The sequence below is a fragment of the Triticum aestivum genome, chromosome 7A, assembly GCF_018294505.1.
Source record: "Triticum aestivum cultivar Chinese Spring chromosome 7A, IWGSC CS RefSeq v2.1, whole genome shotgun sequence".
Lineage (NCBI taxonomy): Eukaryota > Viridiplantae > Streptophyta > Magnoliopsida > Poales > Poaceae > Triticum > Triticum aestivum.
In genome coordinates, this window is record NC_057812.1 from 650628979 (window position 1) to 650652951 (window position 23973).

General features: G+C 44.9%; 1 long non-coding RNA gene across 1 annotated transcript; it reads left to right on the top strand.

The window, feature by feature from the left end:
- Positions 1–8711: 8711 nt before the first annotated feature.
- LOC123148980 (uncharacterized) lies at positions 8712–12124 on the top strand. The gene is made up of 2 exons (XR_006474299.1): positions 8712–9829; positions 11784–12124. It is a non-coding gene; the product is annotated as an uncharacterized lncRNA (long non-coding RNA).
- The last annotated feature ends 11849 nt before the right edge of the window (positions 12125–23973 follow it).

Genomic DNA, 23973 nt, shown 5'->3' on the forward strand with positions numbered 1-23973 from the left:
ATTTGTCTTTTCTTCAATTCGGCGATCTTCAATCTCCATAATATAGTGAGGATAATTATAAATACATGCAATAAAAGAGCTGACCTATATATACAGACTTAATAATAGAAGTAGTACTTACAGACAGTAGCAAGTGACCGTTAATTTATCGAGGGCCCTCTGATTGAAAAACTGGAAGAACTCCTCAAATGGAACATTCAACAGATCAGTTCCAACGAGGTCATGCTCCTCTTTAACTCTCAGCGTCAAAGTATTCCTCCCCCCAGACTCTCTGCAGGTTTTCATGTACCAATCATGGAATCTTCACATCATGTTGTTAGAGACCTTTCATCTTTGACGAGAGGCTTCCCGTACTCGTATCTGTGTTCTTCCACCTCCAAGAATTCATAATGTACATCATCGGGCAGGTAATCATCAAGATTGTTATAACCGGGCACCATCCTCGAATCGTTAGCGACGATATCGTTAGACACCTTGAGCGGGGGGAACGATTGGTTCGCTTGTTCGCCTAGCTGGGCAATTTTTTTTCCAGCTCGTCGTTCCGCTAACCTTTGATCACTGACAGTACTTCCCAACCGCTCCGCTTCGATAAATGACCTTTTAATAATGCACTCATAGTTGCCTTTCGGCGGAGACTTAGGTGGTTTCTTCAGGGCTTCCAGAGTGCGCTTCGCTTTCACCGGATCTACCTTCTCCTCCGGAGGTGGATGTTTCTTTACTTTCACCCCTTCAAAGAAGTTCCTCACTTCATGTCGCGCGATCTTCTCGTTTTCCTCCGGGGTCATCTCGTATGGTAACTTCTCTGGAGTCTTCAAAGAAGGACCGAATCTGTATTGCCTCCCGCCTCTGGATGTACTGCCAGACGCCGGAGTAGACGGAGCGGCTGCGGCTGTCTTCTTTCCTTGCTTATGAGGAGGAGGACTACGACGCGCCGGAGCAGCCGGGGTGGCGGCGGGTCTCTTCCGCCCTTGCTGGCGAGGCGGAGAAGGAGGAGGCTGGTGGCTGCTCGGGCGCGCCGGCGCATGCGGAGAAGGAGGCGGAGTGCCGCCACGCGCCGGAGAAGGAGGCTGAGTGTCCTGTTCACTCGCCGGAGGAGGAGGCGGTGGAGGAGGCGGAGTGCCCTGACTCGCCGGAGGAGGAGGAGGAGGCGGAGGCGTCCAGTTCGGAAGGTTGATGAGCTCCTTCCGCCATAGGCATGTAATCTTCAGACAAGAACCCAGCCGAGTCTCCCCGTCACCCGTAGGGTGGTCAAGCTGGAGGTCCTCAAATCCTTCTGTGATTTCATCCACCATCACCCTAGCATATCCTTCTGAAATCGGCCGGCAGTGAAAAGTTGCGCCAGGTTCAGGAGGTGCAGCAGAGCCAACAGCCGCCTTGACTTTAAATTCCATCCAGTGGGTCATAAGGTGGCAATTCTGAGACTCCGTGATAGCATCCACGGGGTAGCTAGCAGGAGCCGTGAAGACAGGCTCCTGAAGCAGCTCCATGGAAGCCACGCTGCTTCTCCGCTGCGATGGCGGGGTAGCTTCGGGTGTAGCAGCTTCGGCAGGTCGCATGCTGCGGGCCTCGTCTTGTTCCTCTAGTGCTTGTACCTTTGCATGCATCGCCTGTAGTTGGGTCAACTCCTTTTTCTTCTTCCTCTCCCGGCGTTTGTAACCTCCTGCATCGGGAAATCCAGCCTTCCACGAAAGGGAGCATGGCATGCCTCGGGTCTGTCCGGGGTGCTCAGGATTCCCGAGGGCCTCCGTGAGCTCGTCGTTCTCTCTGTCCGGAACGAACGTCCCTTGCTGCGCCTTTTCGATATACTCCTGAAGCTTCTCGATGGGTGTGTTCAGCTGCTCGTTGGTCCAAATGCACTTCCCTATTACAGGGTCCAATTTTCCCCCAACCCCGAAGAACCAAGTCCTGCAACGGTCTGGCCAGTGTCGCATCTCTGGTTCGATCCCTTTATCAATGAGGTCATTCCCAGCCTTGTCCCACAACGGTCGGGCTTTCAGGTAGCCACCTGACCCCGTGCGATGGTGATGCTTATTCTTTGCAGCATTTTTCTTGTTTGTCGCTGACATATTCGCTGCTCTCTCAGATTTCTTTTTGGTGACAAATTCGGGCCACTGATCTTTGATCTTCTCAAATCGGCCGATGAATTCTGAAGTCTTGTCTTGGTCGACAAACGATGATTTCAGATCATTCTTCCACCTCCTAAATAGCTCAGCCATCTTTTTAAGAGCATAAGCCTTGATCATTGGCTTTTTAACTGGATTCTCCGGATCCTCCTCTGGCGGGAAGGTGAAATTTTCCTGCAGCGCGGTCCAAAGATGAGCTTTCTTCCTATCGCTAACATAAGACACCTGAGAGTCTTTGTCCTTAGGCTTCAACCATTGCTCGATGCTGATTGGGATCATGTCCCTAACTAGAACCCCGCACTGAGCATTAATTTTTTGCTTGGTCCGGAGGGGTTCAATCGGTTGGCCAGCGCGATCAATTTCGATGATCGTGTACCTTTCATCCGCGCGCAACTTTCTCTTCGGGCCTCGTCTCGTTACCGAAGTGTTGCTTGATCCGGAGGGCTAGAAAAGAAGAAAAAGAAGAGAGTTAATATGTGTACATACCAAAAACAATTAATGCATCAATTACCTATTGTCGGCACATGCTTAATTAATTAATATATATACCTGGCCGGACTCCGTTCGGTCACCAGAGCCGTCATCACGGTGTCCTTCCCCCTCCATTCGGTCACCGGAGCCGTCATCACGGTGTCCTTCCTCCTCCATTGTTTGATCATCGTCGTAGCCTGCTTCTTCATCCTGTCTTTCCAGACCATTGATGCATTTGTCGTTGAGAAGCGACAAGACGGCATCACTTTTGTGTGCGATTATCTCCCCCAACACCGCTTCTGTTGCTTCGTCTTGGGGGTGCGGGTCCATAGTTTCTGCAAATATTTACAACATGACAATTATTATTCAAACATGACATATGGATATATTAGTGGCAAACGTAGAACTAGCTAGCTAAGAACAATAAGGAATCATATTAGTGGCCTGGCCTCGACGCTCCTCTAGGGTTTTGGGTGGCCTCGGTAACGCTTCAAGGGTTTGAGGTGGCCTCAACAATGCTTCAAGGGTTCGGGGTGGCCTCGACGACAACGCTCTTTTAACTTGCTAAATTTGGGTGGCCTCAAGAGAGTTTGTCGACCGGGTAGGGGCGCGGCGGGAGGGGGTAGGAGACCGACATCGCTTTTTTCTAGGGTTTGGGTGTCCTCGAGAGTTTTGGTCGAGCGAGAGGGCCGGGGGGTGCTCCCGACGTCCCCCCTCACTTTAACAAAGAACTACCTTAAAAAAAGACTTGCTTCGTCGCGGGTGCTCGATCGGTGCGACGTGGACTCGGTGGAAACACTTTATGAAAATGCGGTGGTGGTCGGGCCGGGTAGTTTTCTTTTCCTTCTTCATTTTTCCTTTGTTTTTTCTTATATGTTTGTTTTCGTTTTCATTCTACATTTTCGTACATATCAAAAAATAAAGTTTCTATACAGAAGTGCACAATTTTTATGAACAAATTACAACATCTAATTTAACTATACATCTAAATAAATATAACTACACATCTAAAATTTTTCTAATCTTTAAACTAAACTAAACATAAACCAAAATAATATAACTACACATCCATCCATACATACATACACATACATATACATCTACATTATATATGGAAAAAATTCTAACTTTTGCATATTCATTTATGAACAAATTACAACAACTCAATTAACTACACATCTAAACTACACATCTAAATTAACTACACATCTAAATTAGGAAAATTCATATGAGCTCACTAAGGGGGCGGCGATCGACGAGGAGGCAGGGCACGGGGGCGACGGTGAGGGGCGCGGCGACGACGACGGTGAGGGGCGTGGCGACAGGCGATGAGGAGGCAGGGGGCGACGACGGTAAGGGGCACCGCGACGGGCGACGAGGAGGCAGGGGGCGGGTGAGGGGCGCGGCGACGGGCGACGGGGAGGCAGGGGGCGCGGGGCGGCAACGGCGTCTGGGTGGCGCGGGACAGCATCGGGGCGACGCGGGACGGCGTCGGAGGCAGGGCGACGACGGCGACGGCGAAGTGCAGAGGGGCAGCCTGGCGGCGTCGTTGGGGCGAGGAAGACGAACTGAATGAAGAATTTCACAAGTGCTAGTTATATAGACGAAGCATTGGTCCCGGTTCGTGACATCAACCGGGACGAATGCGACCTTTAGTACCGGTTGGTGCCACCAACCGGGACCAAAGGCCTTGTGCTGCCGGCGTCGAAAGTTTAGTCCCACCTCGCTAGTTGAAAGATCTCGAGAGTGGTTTATAAGCGCTGCTGCGCCCATCCTCTCGAGCTCCTCTCAACTGCAGGCTTTCGGGCCTAATCTGTCACTTGTGTTTGTGGGCCTGCTGGGCCAACTGCGGGCCTGAATCCTGGCACAATGGGGTTTCTAGTCATATTCAGGCCGTTGTGGCCCAGTAGGTGGCATTTTTTTCTAGTTTTTTGTTTTGTTTTTTGCATTATTTATTTTCTTTTCTTTTTTGCTTTATTTCTTTAATTTTTTTTGCTCTAGGGTCACTAAAATTATAGACTTTCTGTTAGTGCCATTAATTTTCAAATTTGAATTCTTTTAAATTGGTGTGAATTACTAGTTTGTGAATAAGTTTACTAAAAAATAGATTTTTGAGTGATTCTTTTTCCAGCTATTTAACATTATTGTGTTTTATCATTATATTAACTTTGGTAATTTTTAGGTAATTTTAAATCTCTGTTTTAATCAAGAACAGATTTTGTTATTTTAGTTTTCTAATAAAGTTTTTAACAAAAAAATTTCTTTATGAAAATTATTTTTTCCATTAATGTTTTGAACAGAAAATACTTTGATAATTTTAGTTGCATAAATTTTATATAATTTTAGTTTAAAAAATATTAGAGGTTTATAAAAACTTTTTAGTTGATTTCTTTTGCTATTAGAGTTTTATAAAAACTTTTTAGTTGATTTCTTTTGCTATTAGAGTTTTATAAAAATTTTTAGTTTATTGTTTTTTCTATTGAAGAATATTATAGTTTTGTTTTAGTTGATCATAAAATTATATTATAATTGATTATTTTAAGTTCATTATTTTTGCTATTAGTTCATTCTTTTTGCACTGAATGACCCTAAAATTGAAAAACACTACAAATGAACTCTGAAAATGTTGAAAGTTGGCATGGTATCATCATTTCACCCACATCGCATGTGCATAAAAGTTGAGAGGGTTACGGCACAAACTAGATGCACTTTGTGTACAAAACAGACAATCTCTTTCGAAGTATAAGAGTTTGATACGGAAACTCATCTGTTACAAAGGGATTTCATTTTTTAAAACTTATTTGAACTCCAGACTTTTTGTGTGTTCAAAATGCACCATTCAAAGCCACATCATCAATTTTCAACCATTTCTAACTTCATTTGTTATTTTTCATTTATTTATTGATTTTTTTGAGCTGAATGACCTTGAAATTGAAAATCACTACAAATGAACTCTAAAAAGATTGAAAGTTGGCATGGTATCATAATTTCACCCACATAGAATGTGCTAAAAAGTTGAGAGGGTTACAGCAAAACACTACAAGAAATATGCTCAATTGTGACCTTCTGGCAGTGATCGTGGAAGAAATTGTCATAAATCTATGACCATTTCGATCCAATTGGTCGTGGCCTGTTTAGGAGAGTCGAAACCATAAACCATAGTGACTATTTTGGTTAAAAAGGTCGTAATTGCCTTACACAAAATGGTCATAAGCAGACAACAGTGGTCGATAACCTTATTTCTAACTGATTACGACCAATCTAGATGGTCATGGTGTTGTAACATGGATGACTGGATCTCCACATCATCAATTTTACCTATGTGTCGTGTCATTTTTGCTTATGATTCGGTTGTAGCGTCAGTTCGTCCATGGATTGACTTGTTGACTAAAATGGGTCTACATTTACAGACGGGGCCAACTAACACAGTAGAAATGACATGTGGGACCCGTCCCACAAAGGTGAATAAAGCAGAAAAAGGCAAAAAATTTACTTTGCCTCATAGGTTTATATGCACCCATTGTCTAAATACATATTTTAAAAAGTTAAAAAAATTCGAGAAAAAATCCAGCATGTAAATCCGGACACTATATGTGTGTGCACCAAATTTCGATGAAAAATGTCATTTTTTGTGGCTTGTGTGAAAAAGACAATTTTCGATGGTTGATTACAGCTATTAATATTCACAAGCCATTTGTAATCGTTCTTACACATGCAAAAATAATGCCCTTGTTCACCGAAATTTTATGTGCGAACATAGGATGTCCAGATGTATACACGAGATTTTTTCTATACATATTTCATAATAGGTGTATCTACATCTAAGATCGAAAATGCCACTCAAAGAAAAAAGGACCCGTCCCACAAAGGTGAATAAAGCAAGAAAGAAAGGCCACTGCGCCAAAACGCCACTCTCAAAGAAGAAAAAGGACCCGTCCCACAAAGGTGAATAAAGCAAAAAAGAAACCACACCACGTGATTCGAACTAGCTACCAGTCGAGTTCCCCTAAGGAGACAAACCACCACACCATAACAAAGACACTGGTACATTCTCGCTCGTAACCTATTTAGGCCCGTTCGGATACTATCCGCTCTACCCCAGCATCTCCCGAAGCGGACGGAGCGCCAACAATATTGCTGGGAGCGGCTCAGACCGCGCTCCTCGCGCGGAGCTGAGTTAGCAGACGAGAGAGATTCCGAACACGCCCTTAATGGGTAGTGTCGAGTGGGCTTGGGCCTTTGGTGGGACAAGGGCACCTTTTTTTCTTTTATATTTTTCGTTTGCCGAGTGGGCCAAGTACTAGGCCGCGGCTCGTTTTTTGGTCTGTTTTTTGTTCGTTCATTCTTTTTTTACTTTTGTTTATTATTTATACTTCCAATTATATATATATATATATATTGAAAAACAAACTTCACATAAAATGTTTGAAAAAATGTTAACCAATCATTTGAAAATCTTACATGTGTATAAAGAAAATGATTACCATATGTACAAAAAAGATACAATGTGTGTGGAAAAAGTTGATCATGTACTTAAAAATGTTAATCGAGCATTTAAAAAATGTTAAACAATTACATAATAACATAAATCAAGCATTTGAAAATGTTAAAATGTGTAAATAAAAAATATTAACAATGTATTAAAAATATTAATCTTGTATTTAAAAAATATTTAAATGTTCTATAAAAAATGTTGACTATGTATTAAAAAAGTTCTAACCAAGCACTTGAAATTGTTAATTGTGAGGTAGCTATAGTTAAAAATTGATCCAGTTACTCCTAAATCGGCAGAAATTTGTCAATTTGACGAGATGTGGATGGAAAGCTATTAACGTGCGACCATTTGGTTACTTTGACATAAAATATGGTCTAATATTTTTGAAAAATTGAATGGTGCTATTTTGCAACAAATATTTGGTAGTTTCTTAAAAAACAGTTTTTCGCACTCGCGAAATGAAAAATGAACTTTTTGTGCAAAAAGAAAATGAAAACACCCTTTGGCAACATTGGTTCAGGAAATTGTACTTGGTTTAGCAAAATAAATGTTATGAACAATCTTAATTGTTCCACATGTTCTGAATTTAGTCAGTGTTATTTCATTTTTGGTTGTCTTCTCTACTTAGAAGAAGTGATAAATATCTATAGTTAGAACAACTTTATTCACATTAATTCTTTGATCTAACAATTTCCTCATATATGATTTCAACAAATATATACCCCCCCCCCCCGTTCCATAATAAGTGTCGTGTCTGCAGTTCATTGAGATCCGGACATGTTGTTTTTATAGTTTCTCTTGCATGATGAGCTATATGCCTCTTGTCTTTGCCAAGGTCGGCTTGCCTGGATGAGCATGCATGGATATGATTTTGATTAATAAAGATTTAGGATACAATTGAAATTATATTCATGTTGATCTATTACTGCGAATGACTGTATCAACCATGGAATAGAACGACCCGTTTCTGTTTTTGAATTCCAAAGTATCTTTACATCGAGCTATTGAAATTCTATAAAAAACAAATCTTTCTCAAAACTGATGTAGGAAAAATTTCTATCGACTTACACTTTCCATATTCAAATGTTGTTACTTGTTTTTTACTTTAGATTCTGAACTATATGCCGCTTAAGATAGCATTTGTTTGTACTTTCCAAGGAGTAACAAGAAACAAGTTGCAACCGAGCCCTTCCAATATGGATTCATCTAGGACATCCCGCCACCATATGCACGTCTTATGGTTGTTGCCAAAACTCCTAGTGAATTTGAAATAGGCCATGGACATGGATCACCAAAGTGAAAAGAATGCCACCGAGATTCAATCATAAACCGCAACGTTGCTAGAGTTTTTGGTATAATGCCAATTCTTTGTCCTCTATATAGCTATTCTTGCATTGATGCATGCATGAAAAAATATTTTAGTATTACCAATGATTTTGTATGTAAATTAAATTGCTAGCCCGTGCAGCAGTGATGACCACTAGCTTAATTTTCATTGGTTACTCATTTGTGACACGGATCGATGATGTGGCGAACATCCGGCCATCCATGCCCAGGAAACCCACATCCATCCATCGTCCATCCAGCTATATTCGGATAAATAAAGCTATCCATCCATCCACCGCACCCAAGCCCCTCGTCACCTCCTCTGTCCCTCTCCCACGAGACTCTCCTCACCGCCGCCACCTACGGCGGTCGATCCTGGCCGAATCCGGCGGCCGCCGGCAGCGCCCAGCACACCCACGTGATCCCCTCGGCCCGCTCCTCCATCTCCTCTGGCCAGATTCGACGGGCGCGTCCTCCTGCGACCATGCGCAAAACTCTCCATCCACTAGGGTTTGGGCCACCGCGTCGCAAGTGTGGCTCCGGCGTTGCTCCGGTGATTCAGATCCACTCTCTTCCCTCGTCACACCCCTCCTTCATTCTCCTCCTCACCACGTACCCTCTAACTCTCAGATCCGTCGTCGCTCGAGCACCGGATGCCATGTACGGGATGGCTGCTTCCTCCCCTGCCCAGATGCCATGGAGCGGCTAGATCTGGGCGTGTACGACGACGCCCAGTGAGACGGCCTGGCCTACCACCCCAAAGCCATAGCAAGGCGGGTGAGGGAGGAGTAGACCGCAGTCATATGGTAGCCAAGAGGGATCTGAAGCGTTCGTCTCCTTCGAGCACCAAGACGGGTCTGCGGTGGATGCTGGGTTGGAGCTCGGGTCGATGGCGTGGCCATGGAAACGACCTCCTTGACCTCGACAGCCAAAGCGTCGGCAGTGGAACATCTGATTCCTGAACCTTTTCTTTTCCTCTTTTAATTTAAAGTTCTTATTAGCTTAGTTGTAGATTTCTAAGCATGCCATCTTGTTGTGATTAATTATGTTAGTTTAGTTCTAGATTTCGGTTGCTACTACTGTTGCATAATTGACCCTGAGTATTCTGTCATCTCATATGCTTCCATGGCTTGCCTACCAACCTGCTCGAGCAGTAACATAAACCAAGTTATTTGAGCAACCAACCAACAACAACGATAGTAGCACCAACTGTGTTCCTATTCTACTCTCTATTGGAGACTGATGAATGTTTAGCACTTTATGGCAGCCCCATATGCAACAGGAGACCAGCAAAAGCAGCGAGTGAGAGCGGCTGTGAATGCATAGTTGGCGTCGATGACTGCATAGAGTAGTGTGAGCTAGGCTACATCTGATGCGAGTGGAAGAGCGTGGCTTATAGTCAACTCCCACAATGGTCTGTCAACTAGCTCTTTCAATTGTGTTAATTTGCTGTCATCCAGATTCAGAGTTATATAAGAGTATTGATATACTTGGAGTTAGTTGTTAGCTTATTCGTACAATATATAAGAATATAGATAGATTTGGAGTTAGTTTTTAGCTGCCATCTAGCTCTTTAAATTGAGTTGATTTGCTTACTGAAATTAGGTCGATTCCTTGATGTACTATTTTTCTTGATATGTTTGATGTTCATCGATCGTCCAGATTTACTAGCACACCAGATATAAATCTAGACTGATGCCATTCAATAGATTTTTCTAGACATTTTATTGGATCATGAGATGATTGGCGTGGCAGGTTGTGTTTGGCTAACATATTGCATTGGAAATATATTGTTCTTCATCGCCTAGTGTCATTGTTGCAGATAATAGGGCATGTAGATAGCACGTTATTTTGCTAGTGGCTACTTATGCTTATTGTGTCTCACACCGAAAAATAAAAATGCACAATGAGCTTGTTTGACTTTTTCGATGTTATAGTATACTTGATCAGGGTAGTTTATTTCCTGTGATCTTTCCTATCACGTGCACATATTAATTTTTGTTGACTTGAATCTGTTATGCCCTTGATATGCCCTTGATTTTTTTACTTAGCTTGACCCAGAACAACAGCATCCTTGATTTTTACTGACCCCACCTCGCTCTAGCTCTCGTAGACCCAAAGGAGCTTGTATGCAATGCACCTCCTCTCTGGTGGTGAGAGCGTACACGGGTCGTGGGTCCAACTAATTTCCATGTTTGTGGCCGCTCCTACCACTGCCCTCTCCTTAAGGACACAACCAGAAAGACGCTCAATAAACAGATCGTCGTCCTCTCAAAGCGGAGGGGTCAGCTCAAGCGATAGTCAGTTTCTAGTATTCTCTACCGTGTTGATGTGGCTTGTTTACCTCGTCCTTGCTACACTTGATCGCATTATATGATCTCTGCTCGAGGATCTGATAGAGATGGTTCATTCAAAATAGTAGAGTATATGATTCATGTTTTGTTATAGTTTGTTTGCTTGTCCCAATCCTCTGTTTCATGGCTGCTATGTTTCCTTTCCTAATCGCATTGCACATATTTTTGGTACTCAAAATGTGACATTATTCAGTCAATTTCAGTCCCTGTCGCAGTCCAACAGGCATTCCTTTGTCGTTGGACACTGGTAATTAAGAGAGAGCATTGTGTACTCTCTGATTATTTGTCTATTGATTGCTTGAAGCATCTATCTTACTAGCTTTTAGAATGGAGAAACTCGTGTCATTTCATATATGATCTGAATGAAATGATTAGGACTTGTTGCAGTGGATTTATTTGACATTGTATATTGTACTAAAGAAACAACATATGTGCTCCTGAAAAGTACTATGTTCTTGTCTGCTACATGTTCCCATTTAAGCTACGTGCCTGATTTAAATTTCAACAATGGTTTGTTTTGCATGCTTACCTTTTTGGTAAACTTGGTGCCATGCTTATTTCATGTAGCTAATAGTAACCTACAAAAAATTGTAATTGCCAAGATTGATTTGTTCTGCTTTCCTGCTACAAACTTTTCGAATAACTACTACTTAATTAGTAGCATGTAGATTGGATTATTATTTTGTCAACATTCTATTCCAGAGATATATACAAAATCATGTGTTGGCCATCCCATGTAGCAATCACTGCTAGTCTGTATTGAGCAAACAGTGCACCGCACTGTAGCTAATCTCGTGCAGCAGTTGCCTCCCGGGACGCGGGTGTGCGTCGTGCGCAGTTTAGATTTTCCAGTCTTTCTTTCAAAATGTCAGGTGTTGTATTAGTATCATGATGTTAGCTTCTTAAATTCTGCTACTAGGACATCTATTCTTGAATAGTTTGCTTATAAAGTTTCCTAGTCATTCATAACCAACTGCAATATATTGATGGACATAGTACTCTGCTCATGTGTAGATCTTTCTTTAAATGTCAGGCTAACATGGAAAGTGCTATGGAACAAGAGGTACCAGAAGGTGAAGAACCAAAGAGTGATGTTGTTGCTGACCTTTTCTCACTAAAGAATGGCCCTCCAGCAGATTCCCTCACTGGATGTGTTGTTTTGGTTGGTGCCATCTTATGTTACTGGTTACTAGTGCACAATATGGACATGTGCCATCTTATGAACATGGGGTAATAATACTAAGCTACTGGTTGTGTTATATTGGTTGGTGCATCTTATGAACCTATGGTGTAATGATACTGTTGGGCCTAACTTATTGAAATCCTGGAGAATTATATTATTATTATCATCATTATATTCTCATGTGTTGGCTGACTGCCAAATTGCCAATGTATTTTTGTTTTTGAGATTCTGTTGGTTGTTGTTGGTCGCATTTCAATAAGGGCTGGATTGAAAAAATAAATTGTGTGAGTGGGTTGGACCGTTTCAAGGCCAAATATATTTTTTATGGAAAAAAATCAAAATGTTTTTGTTGGGTAGATAAAAGGGCTGGCCCAGTTAATGATGGATTAAATAAATTTGTTGCACACCACAGCCCAAGAACTGATCTATTGGGCTCGACCCATGCTTGTGGCCAAAAGTAAATTTAAAAGTGGGCTGAATTATTGGGCTTAGCCCATTAAAACAACTGATTTGGACCGATCCTACATGGTATCCATGTCATCGCATGTGCCATGTTGGCTCGGCCACATCAGATCCTACGTGGTCTAGGCTCATTAGTAGTGACCATAATTTTCGTCAAAGATTTAATGACCAAAATTTTGGTCAAGGGCGGCCATGACCAAAATTCCAGAGAAGGTCACGTTTGTTCGTTCTTGACGATCAACTGTTGAGCTTCCAAATTTGGTCAAAAAAGGTCAATAAACGAAATCAATGACAAATTAACGACCAAAATGGGGAGTCATAATTGGCCGTATTTCTTGTAGTGAAAACTGGATGCACTTCGTGTACAAAATGGACAATCTCTTTCGAAGTATCAGGGGTTCGGACGAAAACTCATCTGTTACAAAGGGATTTCAGTTTTTGAACTTATTTCAACTCCAGACTTTTTGTGTGTTCAAAATGCACCATTCAAAGCCACGTCATCAATTTTCAACCCTTTCTGACTTCATTTGTTATTTTTCATGCATTTACTGATTTTTTGAGCTATAAGACCCTGAAATTCAAAAGCATTTCAAATGAACTCTGAAAATGTTAAAAGTTGGCATGGTATCATCATTTCACTCACATAGCATGTGCATAAAAGTTGAGAGGGTTACGGCAAAAACTAGATGCACTTCGTGTACAAAACGGACAATCTCTTTCGAAGTATAAGAGTTTCATACGGAAACTCATCTGTTACAAAGGGATTTCATTTTCTTGAACTTATTTGAACTCCAGACTTTTTGTGTGTTCAAAATGCACCATTCAAAGCCACATCATCAATTTTCAACCCTTTCTGACTTCATTTGTTATTTTTCATGAATTTACTAATTTTTTTGAGCTGAATGACTTTGAAATTGAAAAGCACTACAAATGAACTCTAAAAAGGTTGAAAGTTGGCATGGTATCATCATTTCACCCACATAGCATGTACTAGAAAGTTGAGAGGGTTACGACAAAAACTGGATGCACTTCGTGTACAAAATGGACAATCTCTTTCGAAGTATCAGGGTTTCGGACGAAAACTCATCTGTTACAAAGGGATTTCATTTTTGAACTTGTTTCAACTCTAGACTTTTTATGTGTTCAAAATGCACCATTCAAAGCCACATGTATAGATAAGTGACCAAAATAATAGAAGTTCATCATCACATTATGTGTGTCAAAAACCATTACAGATTCACGTGGATAGATAAGTGGCCAAATTAATAGAAGTTCATCATCACATTAAAAACAAAGTACATACATAGTTCTCATTGTACAACATATAGCTCTCCAGAGCATCTAGTTAAACCATACATTGAAACTATGTGAAACCTTTCAATGCAACAATAAATGCGATCATAATCACAACCAAGGTAAAAATTGATCCAACGGCATAATGATACCAAGACTCGGTATGAATGGCATATTTTCTAATCTTTCTCATCTTCAACCGCATTGCATCCATCTTGATCTTGTGATCATCGACGACATCCGCAACATGCAACTCCAATATCATCTTCTCCTCCTCAATTTTTTTATTTTTTCCTTCAAGTAATTGTTTTATTCTTCAACTAAATTTAACCTCTCGACAATAGGGTCGGTTGGAATTTTCGGTTCAACTACCTCCTACATAAATAAAATCTATGTCAACATGATGGGCATAATTGTCATAAAAAATAAATAAACCAAATAGTTATAAAAGATAATATATACCACATCCGAATCATAGCCAGGACGAGGGCCGACGGGGGCGGATACCAAAACCATCACACTATATAATAACAAGCAATAATAAAAGTAAGAAAATTAGACAAGTATCTATCTAAAGTAAGAATTTTTTTTCTTTCAGAAGAAGATAAGAGGCTCACCACAGTGGTGCAGGTGACGAGATCGGAACGGGCGATCGACGGTGGTGAAGACGGGGACGGGACGTGACAGACCGCTAAACCTAGACAAATCTCGGGGAAAATGGAGCTTGGAGGTCGAGCTTCGAGAGGAGAAAGCTTAACTAGCGTGGCTCGGGCATTTCATCGAACACCTCGTGTGCATAGGAGGTGAGCTAGAGCACCCAAATGCCCTCTCCTCGCCGGCCAGAAAAAACAGAGCACTATGGAGTGCTCTTCTGCGGCGACGGGGTATATATAGGCAACTCATTTGTCCCGGTTCGTGGCTGGAACCGGGACTAAAGCCCAACCTTTTGTCCCAGTTCGAGCCAAGAACCGGGACCAATGAATCCAGCCCGTCGCCTGACTCTAAGTTCAGGTCTTGAGTGATATCCTCCCCTCCGCGGGTATCCGGCTTGGAGGGATCGGGAATCCGAATGTAGCGAGTCCTTAAGATAGACGATGGGTCACCGCACTGTCCCTCTACCACGAAAACGTGGTGGGTGACTTGGGGAGAGTTAATCTCTCTCAGATCGGTTTTAGGCCCAATCTGGTCGTAATCCGTAGCGACTCCCAGGGCGGCGAAGCGATCCAAGAGCTTGTTTATGGAGGAAAGCTCCATTGGATCTAACTGCTCGGCGAGTTCCGAACTGACATGAAGATTGTTTTCGATGGCTCGAGAGGTCATCATCAGCGCAGAAGCCGAACAGGCGGTCATAAGAAAACCACCTAGCCGGAGGGTTTGGCCGACAGCCAAAGCTCCCTTAGCAATGGTGCCGTCTTTAAAGACGGGGCGAGGCATCCTTCCTGATGGCGACGACACAGAGGAACTCTCAATGAAAGCACCAATGTCGGTGTCAAAACCGGCGGATCTCGGGTAGGGGGTCCCGAACTGTGCGTCTGGGCCGGATGGTAACAGGAGGCAGGGGACACGAAGTTTTACCCAGGTTTGGGCCCTCTCGATGGAGGTAAAACCCTACGTCCTGCTTGATTAATATTGATGATATGGGTAGTACAAGAGTAGATCTACCACAAAATCAGAGAGGCTAAACCCTAGAAGCTAGCCTATGGTATGATTGTTGATGTGTATGTTGTCCTACGGACTAAAACCCTCCGGTTTATATAGACACCGGATAGGGTTAGGGTTACATAGAGTCGGTTACAATGGTAGGAGATCTGAATATCCGTATCGCCAAGCTTGCCTTCCATGCCAAGGAAAGTCCCTTCCGGACACCGGACGAAGTCTTCAATCTTGTATCTTCATAGTCTAGGAGTCCGGCTGAAGGTCTAGTTCGGCTATCCGAACACCCCCTAATCCAGGACTCCCTCAACGCCCCTGGCCATCAAGTCAGGTTCGGAAACTTAAACTACACTGCGGACATCCGCGGAGACTTGATCTTTGACGGATTCAAGCCCATGTCAGGTGCGCCGCACAATCACGATGAGCATGACGTAACTCTGCTGTCAGACAGTGTTCGGTAAATCGCGTCTGCAACTACTCCGGCCTTCAATCCGGAGCAAATTGCACCATCCTAGGACGAATGGAGGCCACACTCTCAATGGCGATGGAGTCGGATACTGACTTCACCCCTTACGAGAGCCGTGTCGCCGAACCACGGGATTCGTCTCCGGCCACGGACTCCGAGCCGTGTGCATCCGTGCCTATCGAATCCGACTGGGCGCCGATCATGGAGTTCGCCTCCGCGGATATCTTTCAGCATTCTCCTTTCGGCGATGTGCTAAATTCATTAAGGTCTCTCTCCTTGTCAGGAGAACCTTGGCCGAACTATGTCCGGCTAGAATGGGATGCGGACGACGAAGGAATTCGCTGCCCACCCACCACCCACCTAGTAGCCACTATCGACGATTTAACCGACATGCTCGACTTCGACTCCGGAGACATCGACGGTATGGACGATGATGTAGGACTCTGTTCGAGAATTCATCCGATTAACCAGTTAACTTGCCGATTAATCCCTACTCATAGGGTCCCCGAGTAGCCGATTACCCGATAAATCGTCCGATTAATTGATTAAATGGCCGATTAACTTGCCGATTAGCCTATTAATCCCCTACTCACCAGCCGACCGAGCAGCTACCAGTTAACGATTTCCTCAACAAAGGAGACGAATAGGAACCACCGCCCACAGGGAGCTGGACCGCCATCTCATCATATGATATATACACGGTGGACACCCCCAAAGAAGGCAACGGCAACGAGACAGCGGAGGAAGACCCCTCCAAGAAGCAACCCAAGCGCCGACGTCAGCGGCGCCCCTCTAAGTCCCGCCATAGAAAAAGTAGTGATACCGGCTCAAGAGACAATAACACTCCGAATAGTGCCAAAGACGACAATAATGCCCTCCAGAACGATTTAGAGTAGGAGGGTGAACAAGCTAGCCCTCCAGAGCGGGCGGCAGATGGAGAATCGGAGGAGGACAATTACATGCCTATCTCCTAAGACGGGGTGAGCCTCGGTGATGAAGAATTTATCGTGCCTGAGGATCCCGTCGAACAGGAGCGCTTCAAGCGCCGGCTTATGGCCACAGAAAATAGCCTGAAGAAAAAGCAACAAAAGCTTCAAGCTGATCAAGATCTGCTAGCAGACAAATGGACCAAAGTCCTTGCGGCCGAGGAATACGAACTCGAGCGCCCCTTCAAGAATTACCCAAAGCGCAGGTTGCTACCCCACTTCAAGGAGGAAGCATTGCAACCTACATCACCAGTGTACGATGCGGCTGACCGGCCACCTCGTGGCCGAGCCACAGAGGCGTTTCGGCCTGAAGTTCAGCCTGCACCCCGCCGCCACTCAAACAAAAATACCAAAGCCTGGGGTAACACATGGGACCTGCGAGACGTATTGGAAAACAAGGCAAAACATGCAAGATCGATCTACGGATCACGGGGGCACACACCAATACGCGACGATGATCGTCATGCCGGATACACTAAAAGCAAATCCGGCCGAGCCGGTCACGGCAGACAAGACTCGTATGAACCGTGTCGCGATGTAGCCCGGCATAGAGGCGCCGCACACCCCTTATGCTTCACTGATGAAGTAATGGATCACGAATTCCTAGAAGGGTTTAAACCCGTAAACATCGAATCATACGATGGTACTACATACCCCGCGGTATGGATAGAAGACTTCTTCCTCCACATTCATATGTCCCGCAGGGATGACCTACATGCCATCAAGTATCTCCTTCTCAAACTCAAAGGGATGGCTCGGCATTGGCTCAATAGCTTGCTGGCAAACTCCCTAGGAAGTTGGGAGAACTTGTCAGAGGCATTCCTGGACAATTTCCAGGGCACTTACGTGCGACCGCCGGACGCTGACGATTTAAGTCATAACTCAGCAGCCAGGGGAATCGGTCAGGAAATTCTGGACCCGGTTCCTAACCAAGAAGAACCAAATTGTCGACTGTCCGGATGCAGAGGCCTTAGCGGCATTTAAGCATAATATCCGTGACGAATGGCTCGCCCGGCATCTCGACCAAGAGAAGACAAAATCCATGGCAGCCCTCACGACACTTATGACCCGCTTTTGTGCGGGCGAAGATAGATGGTTGGCTCGTAGTACCAATACAGCAAGCAAACCTGGCATATCACAAGCCAGGGATAGCAACAGCAAACCACAACGCAACAAACACAAGCGCCGCAAACATGGTGAAAACGCCAAAAATACGGCAGTTAATGCCGGGTTCAGTGGCTCAAAGTCCGGTCAGTAGAAAGGGCCGCCCAAAAATACAAATCCGGGTCCATCCAGTCTGGACCGCATACTCGCTCGCCAATGCCAAATTCATGACACCCCAGAAACGCCAGCCACCCATACCAACAGAGAATGCCGCGTCTTCAAACAATCCGGCAAGGCAGGCGTCAAAAATGAAGAGGGGTCTCAAAGCGACGACAGCGATGAGGATCCCAGATCGCCGAACACAGGAGGGCAAAAGAAATCCCCCCCATATTCATTCGGTGAATGTGGTAAATACCACCCAAATTGCCCACTTGGACCAGAGATGCACCCTTAGGGATGGCGGCTCAACGGAACTCGCCATCCCACAATATAAGCTAGGGCCGGTCACCTTCAACCGCACTGATCGTCCGGTTAACGCCAATCGGGGCAATCCAGCCGCACTAATCCTCGACCCAACAGTAGACGGTTTCCACCTCACTTGAGTCCTTATGGACGGAGGTAGCAGTTTAAAACTCCTTTACCAGGACACAGTGCGCAAGATGGGCATCGATCATTCAGCGATCAAGCCCACTAAAGCCACCTTTAGAGGCATCATGCCAGGTATGGAGGTTAGCTGTACAAGCTCCATTGCCCTCGAGGTAATCTTCGGATCACTAGAAAATTACCATATAGAAGAGTTAATCTTTGAAATCGCCCCTTCTAGCAGTGAGTAGCAAGCACTGCTCGGGTGAACCGCGTTCGCTCGATTCAACGCGGTGCCACATTATGCCTACCGTAAGCTCAAAATGCCCAGTCCACACGGCGTCATCATGGTTCATGGCAAGGCTGAACCTTCCTTCGGCACCAACAAATACATCACTGCCTTAGCAGCAGGAACAACGAGCAGCACCTTGCAGCCGAACCTCGAGTCGACGCCCAGGCTCCCGGACACCGTCAAGGGGCTCCGAACTACTTCGCGGAAGGATACCCCGGCTCGTCCAGAGCTCAACTAAACACTCCGGCGAAGGCCATGACAGGCCGAACTCAGTGGTTCAATTGCCCTCTGGCACGAAAACATTTCTTATATTTCCTTCGTAGGTTCACCTTTGCACCGACCAGGACGGACTCCATAGAGGCAGCTCGAACGCGTCAGGGGATCCTTAGACATTCCCCGCAGTGAACGTCCGGCTACAATACGGATCCGCACTGAAACTCTCCCCCCTGGTCACAACAGGTTCTGCTATCACAACTCCTTTTTTATCACATTACTTGTATACATACGCATAGACATATTATTCAAATACAACATGTGGATTTATATGATGTTCACCTGCTGATTATTTCCTACCGAAATCATTTCGTCAAATGGCATCCGTACACAGCGATATGCCTTAAATATGCCAGGGGCTTCGTTTTCCCGTAACACGGCAATAAAAGTCCAAACACCTTCATGGAAGTTTGGCACCCCGAACTTATAACATTATATGCATCAGCTCCAAATCATGTCTTGGGTCAATAGTTGGGTTTGCCCGGCTCCCATGTTTTGGTACCTTACGTTCCGCTATATCGGCTAAGGTAGCACTAGGAGAACTACTGCGATTGTGTCCCAGTTCTTCCGGATGAGCACCTCAGTAGAGAAAGCCGAAAACTGACTGTCATGATACGGCGAGAGCTGGTCAGCTGTTCGAGCGGTCACAAAATCTTTAAGGATTTCTCCCACATAATGCCATGACCAATGCAGTGTGCGATGGATTGGTGTTTTCTCCGATCAGGCACTTATAGAGCCCCTAGTACGGTCTTCTTAACACAAGGGGCTGCGCCGACCATACTAAAGCTCCTATGGCTAAGTGAGAGTGATAAAGCCCTATAGTCCGATTGCCTGGTTCGTTGTGCTGAGCACCTCCCTCGGAGGACCCAAAATTGGGATAAAGAGTGCTCAGGTTTATCCAGAACACCCCCGAACTTCTTACATGGCGCATAAGCCGATGACTGGCCAACTCTGAGCCTTAACATACAAAGGGCCGCACAGGAGGGTAAAATTTTATATAACAGGCGACATATAAACGACCTTGTTCAAACATTACAAAGGACAACATGATCGGCATTCATGGAAATATAATGTCCTTGGTACATAGCTCCGCTGCAAGGTAGGATCCTTTCAGGACACTCCTATAATACAATTCGGGCTTGCGGTGCTCCTTCCCCTCTGGTGGTCCCTCGGTCACTAGATTTTCGGCATCCATCTTCCCCCAGTGCACCTTTGCGACCATTCGCGCTCCTTCTATACAGACCGACTGCTTGATGACGTCAAGTCGAGGGTAAGCGCTTACAAGCCACCTCACGAGCCTGAAGTAGCTGCTTGGAATCAGCTCGGCAGGCCATAGCCGGATAACCATATCTTTCATGGCTAGTTCTGCCGCCTTATGCAGTTCGATCAGCTGTTTCAGTTGATCGGCAAAAGGCACCGAATAATTCGGTGCCAAATACTGCGACAAGAAGAGCTTATCTACGGTGTTCCTTCCTTCGGCTCGGTAGAATTGAGCGGCATCTGATATACTGTGAGATAGCTCGGCAAATACACCTAAGAAGTCCGGATTCACAATCAGAAACATAGTTTTCCCTTCAAATACTTGCTTTACATGGGAAAATCCTTACCCGCCGCAATCTTCCTTGCCTCTTGGATCGCCTGCAGGGCGCTTTGGGTTCCCCCCGGGCGTCGCTCGTGGCTTGACGCGCCTTGGTGAGTTCGGACTCTTTCTCCGTTAAACTCTGCTCCAAGGCCTCGCATTTACTTACGGCCTCTTGCAGCTCCTGCTCAGCTTTAATAACTCTGGCTTTGTGTTTCTCACGAAGAGTCCGCTCCATGGCCGCCTTTTTCTCAGCCTTGGCAACGGCCCTTTTGAGGGCCTCGACTTTGGTCATAACCCCTAGCACAAATTATGCGGCCTATTTCATACTGAACATTTATTTCCCAATAAATGCGTGCAATGCTTGTTCATACCTTGTTTCTCCCTCAACTGCATTTTTAATTGGCCAATTTCTTCTATGGCCCACTCCAGACTTTGATTCAGTCCGGAGATCTCCGCAGTACGAGAGGTAGCAGCCGATACAGGTACCTTCTTGGAACATAAGGGAAATCAATATCACTCAATGAGTCTTCCTGCGATCATCAATGCGATCCCCTGTCTGGTTCCTTCTTTCACCGAACAGGGTATCAGGGGCTACTATCTATACTATGACACTCTTCGGCAACTTATAAAACATACCTCAAAGCCTCTTATAAGGCTGATACATGATTCATTCAGTCCACTCTCGGTTGACCGAATCTTCTCAATCACCGCACCCATAAGGGCATGGTGTTCGTCAACAATGGAGGCGTCTCGTAACACCACCAACAAAGCATCTGACACCTCTGGATGGAGAGAGGTCGCCGGCGGAACAGGCACGCTCCCTCTAGCTGAAGGAGGCTGCCTTCTTGATTCTGGAGCCGTATAAACCTCTAGAATCTCATCCGGTGAGGAGCCGAACTCAAGGTCGCCCCCGCCGTCAGACCCTATGGGAATCTTTCCCCCACGTGTCCGGCCCCTGCGGTTTGACCTCCAGGCGCCGCCTTCACGGTTTCTTCCTTTCCTCCTTGGCCGGGGTCCTCCTGGGACAAAGCCTGGGGGAGTTGAATAAACATGCGTTAAGCGCTTCCTTCGGGTCATGCGGATAGAAAAGTTTGATAAACTCACCGAACTTGCAGGGCGGGACATTTGGTACCCGCGGTCTTCGGCGGAGTCCGGCCATGATTTGCTGGACTTGTAAAGAACCTTCCAAATGTCCTCGTGCGTGGAGCCGAAGAACCTTCGCAAAGTTTGGTGCCTGGCCGGATTGAAATCCCATAGATTGCAAGTTCGGTGTTGACAAGGCAGTATCCGGCTGCCTAACATCACCTGGACTACGTTGACAAGTTCAATGTTCTTATCTCCCATATCTTTAACGCGCATCTGAAGCACCGAAAGTTCGTCGGATGAGGACCAGTCCAGGCCTTTCTTGACCCAGGATGTAAGCCGCAGAGGGGCACCGGATCGAAACTCGGGAGAGGCGGCCCATTCCTTGCCGCACAGCTCAGTGATGTAAAACCACTGTTGTTGCCACTCCTTGACAGAATCATTAAAGGTTCCCGTTGGCCATATGACGTTGGGCATCTTGCTCACCATAGCGCCCCCGCACTCAGTGTGCTCGCCGCCCACCACCTTGGGCTTCACATTAAAAACCTTCAGCCATAAACCAAAGTGCGGCGAAATGCGGAGGAAAGCCTTGCACACGACAATAATTGTTGATATGTTGAGGAAGGGATTGGGGGACATATCGTGAAGATCGATCCCATAATAGTACATTATGCCACAAACGAATGGGTGGAGGGGAAACCCTATCTCGCGGACAAAATGAGGGAGGAATACAACCCTCTCATATGGTTTCGGCGTAGGGACGATCTGTCCCGCCGTCGGGAGACGGTGGCTGATTTTCTTGGCCAAATACCCAGCCTCCTGAAGCTTTTTGATATCCTTGTCTCGGATGGTAGAGGCCATCCATTTTCCTCCACTAGTGCAGAACCGGGCAATAGCACCGGTTCATAAGGCCCTTCAGTGCCGGTTCGGTAACCGGCACTAAAGTGTGGGCATTAAAGCCCCCCCCCCCTTAGTACCGGTTCAGCATGAACCGGATCTAAAGGGCAACCACGTGGCACGAGCTAGCTCCGGGGGCAGGGAGCCCTTTAGTACCAGTTGGTGACACCAACCAGTATTAAAAGGTTGGGGGGTTTTGGGTTTATGATTTTTTTTTCATTTAGTTTTGTGTTTTCCATTTAATTCTTTTTTGTTTGCTGGTATTTTACGATACTACATATTGTACACGTTATGCATATATATAAATAGAATTTCTAGTAGAACCGATCATATATATATATCATCGAATGTCTCACAACCACCATTAATTCACACATATATACACACATGTATATATATATATATATACAATTAGCTAGCTATATACAATTTCTCCTAATTGGTGCCTTCGGAGCCAGTGGCATTAGCCTAATTAGTGCCTTCAGAGCACGAAGACAATTGGAAGTGTTTCATGGGGGCGGTAGCGGGTAATAGTATTCTCCTTTGGGATCTATAACCTGGTCGAGAAAAAATCCCGCTATTTCCTCTTGAATTGCTTCTATGCACTCCTCTGCTAGGAGCTGCTCCCGCACCTCTCTGAACTGTTAAGAAGGAGATCAATATGCATGTGTATTAGTTGTGTGAGTAGATATCGATGATGGTGTAAAAAATGTGAATAGTGTTCTAACAAACGTACCTAGTCCTGTCTTTGAGATCTGCTCCTTTCGGACGCCATCATGCGAATGCTCTCGCAAACGTAGTATGCACACAGATTATTCCCCGGCGCCTGCTTCAGGGCCTTTATGAGAATGGAATTTGATCAGATAATAATTAATCAAGCATGATAATTAAAGAGATGGCAGCTAGCTAGCTAGTACTACTTAATTACTTACCTTTGGTCGATACCATTTTAGCTTTCATTTCCATTGGCCTGGAGTGACGCCGATGAACTTTGCCCAAGCCCTGCCCGCGAGAAAGAAAATGAATAAAGGGGTTATTAAATAGTTCATATCAGGAAATGCCGAACTAAATAGGCCGAGATATAGTTAATAATGATTGAAATTACCTGTTGACTATCCCAAACAAGATGGTGTAGTCACTTTCTTTTTTAAGTAGTGAGTCCAGTATTTCAACTGTTCCTTCATCAACTTTAATGATTAACAAGATCCAGTGAAATCTGCATGCACACACATTTGCATGCCTTAATTAAGCGGGCATATGTAAGAAAAAACATGTAGCTAGCTAGTAGGCAAAAACAAAATTTGTAGTACAAGACAGTGTGACTCACTCGAAGTTGTAAGGAATTAGT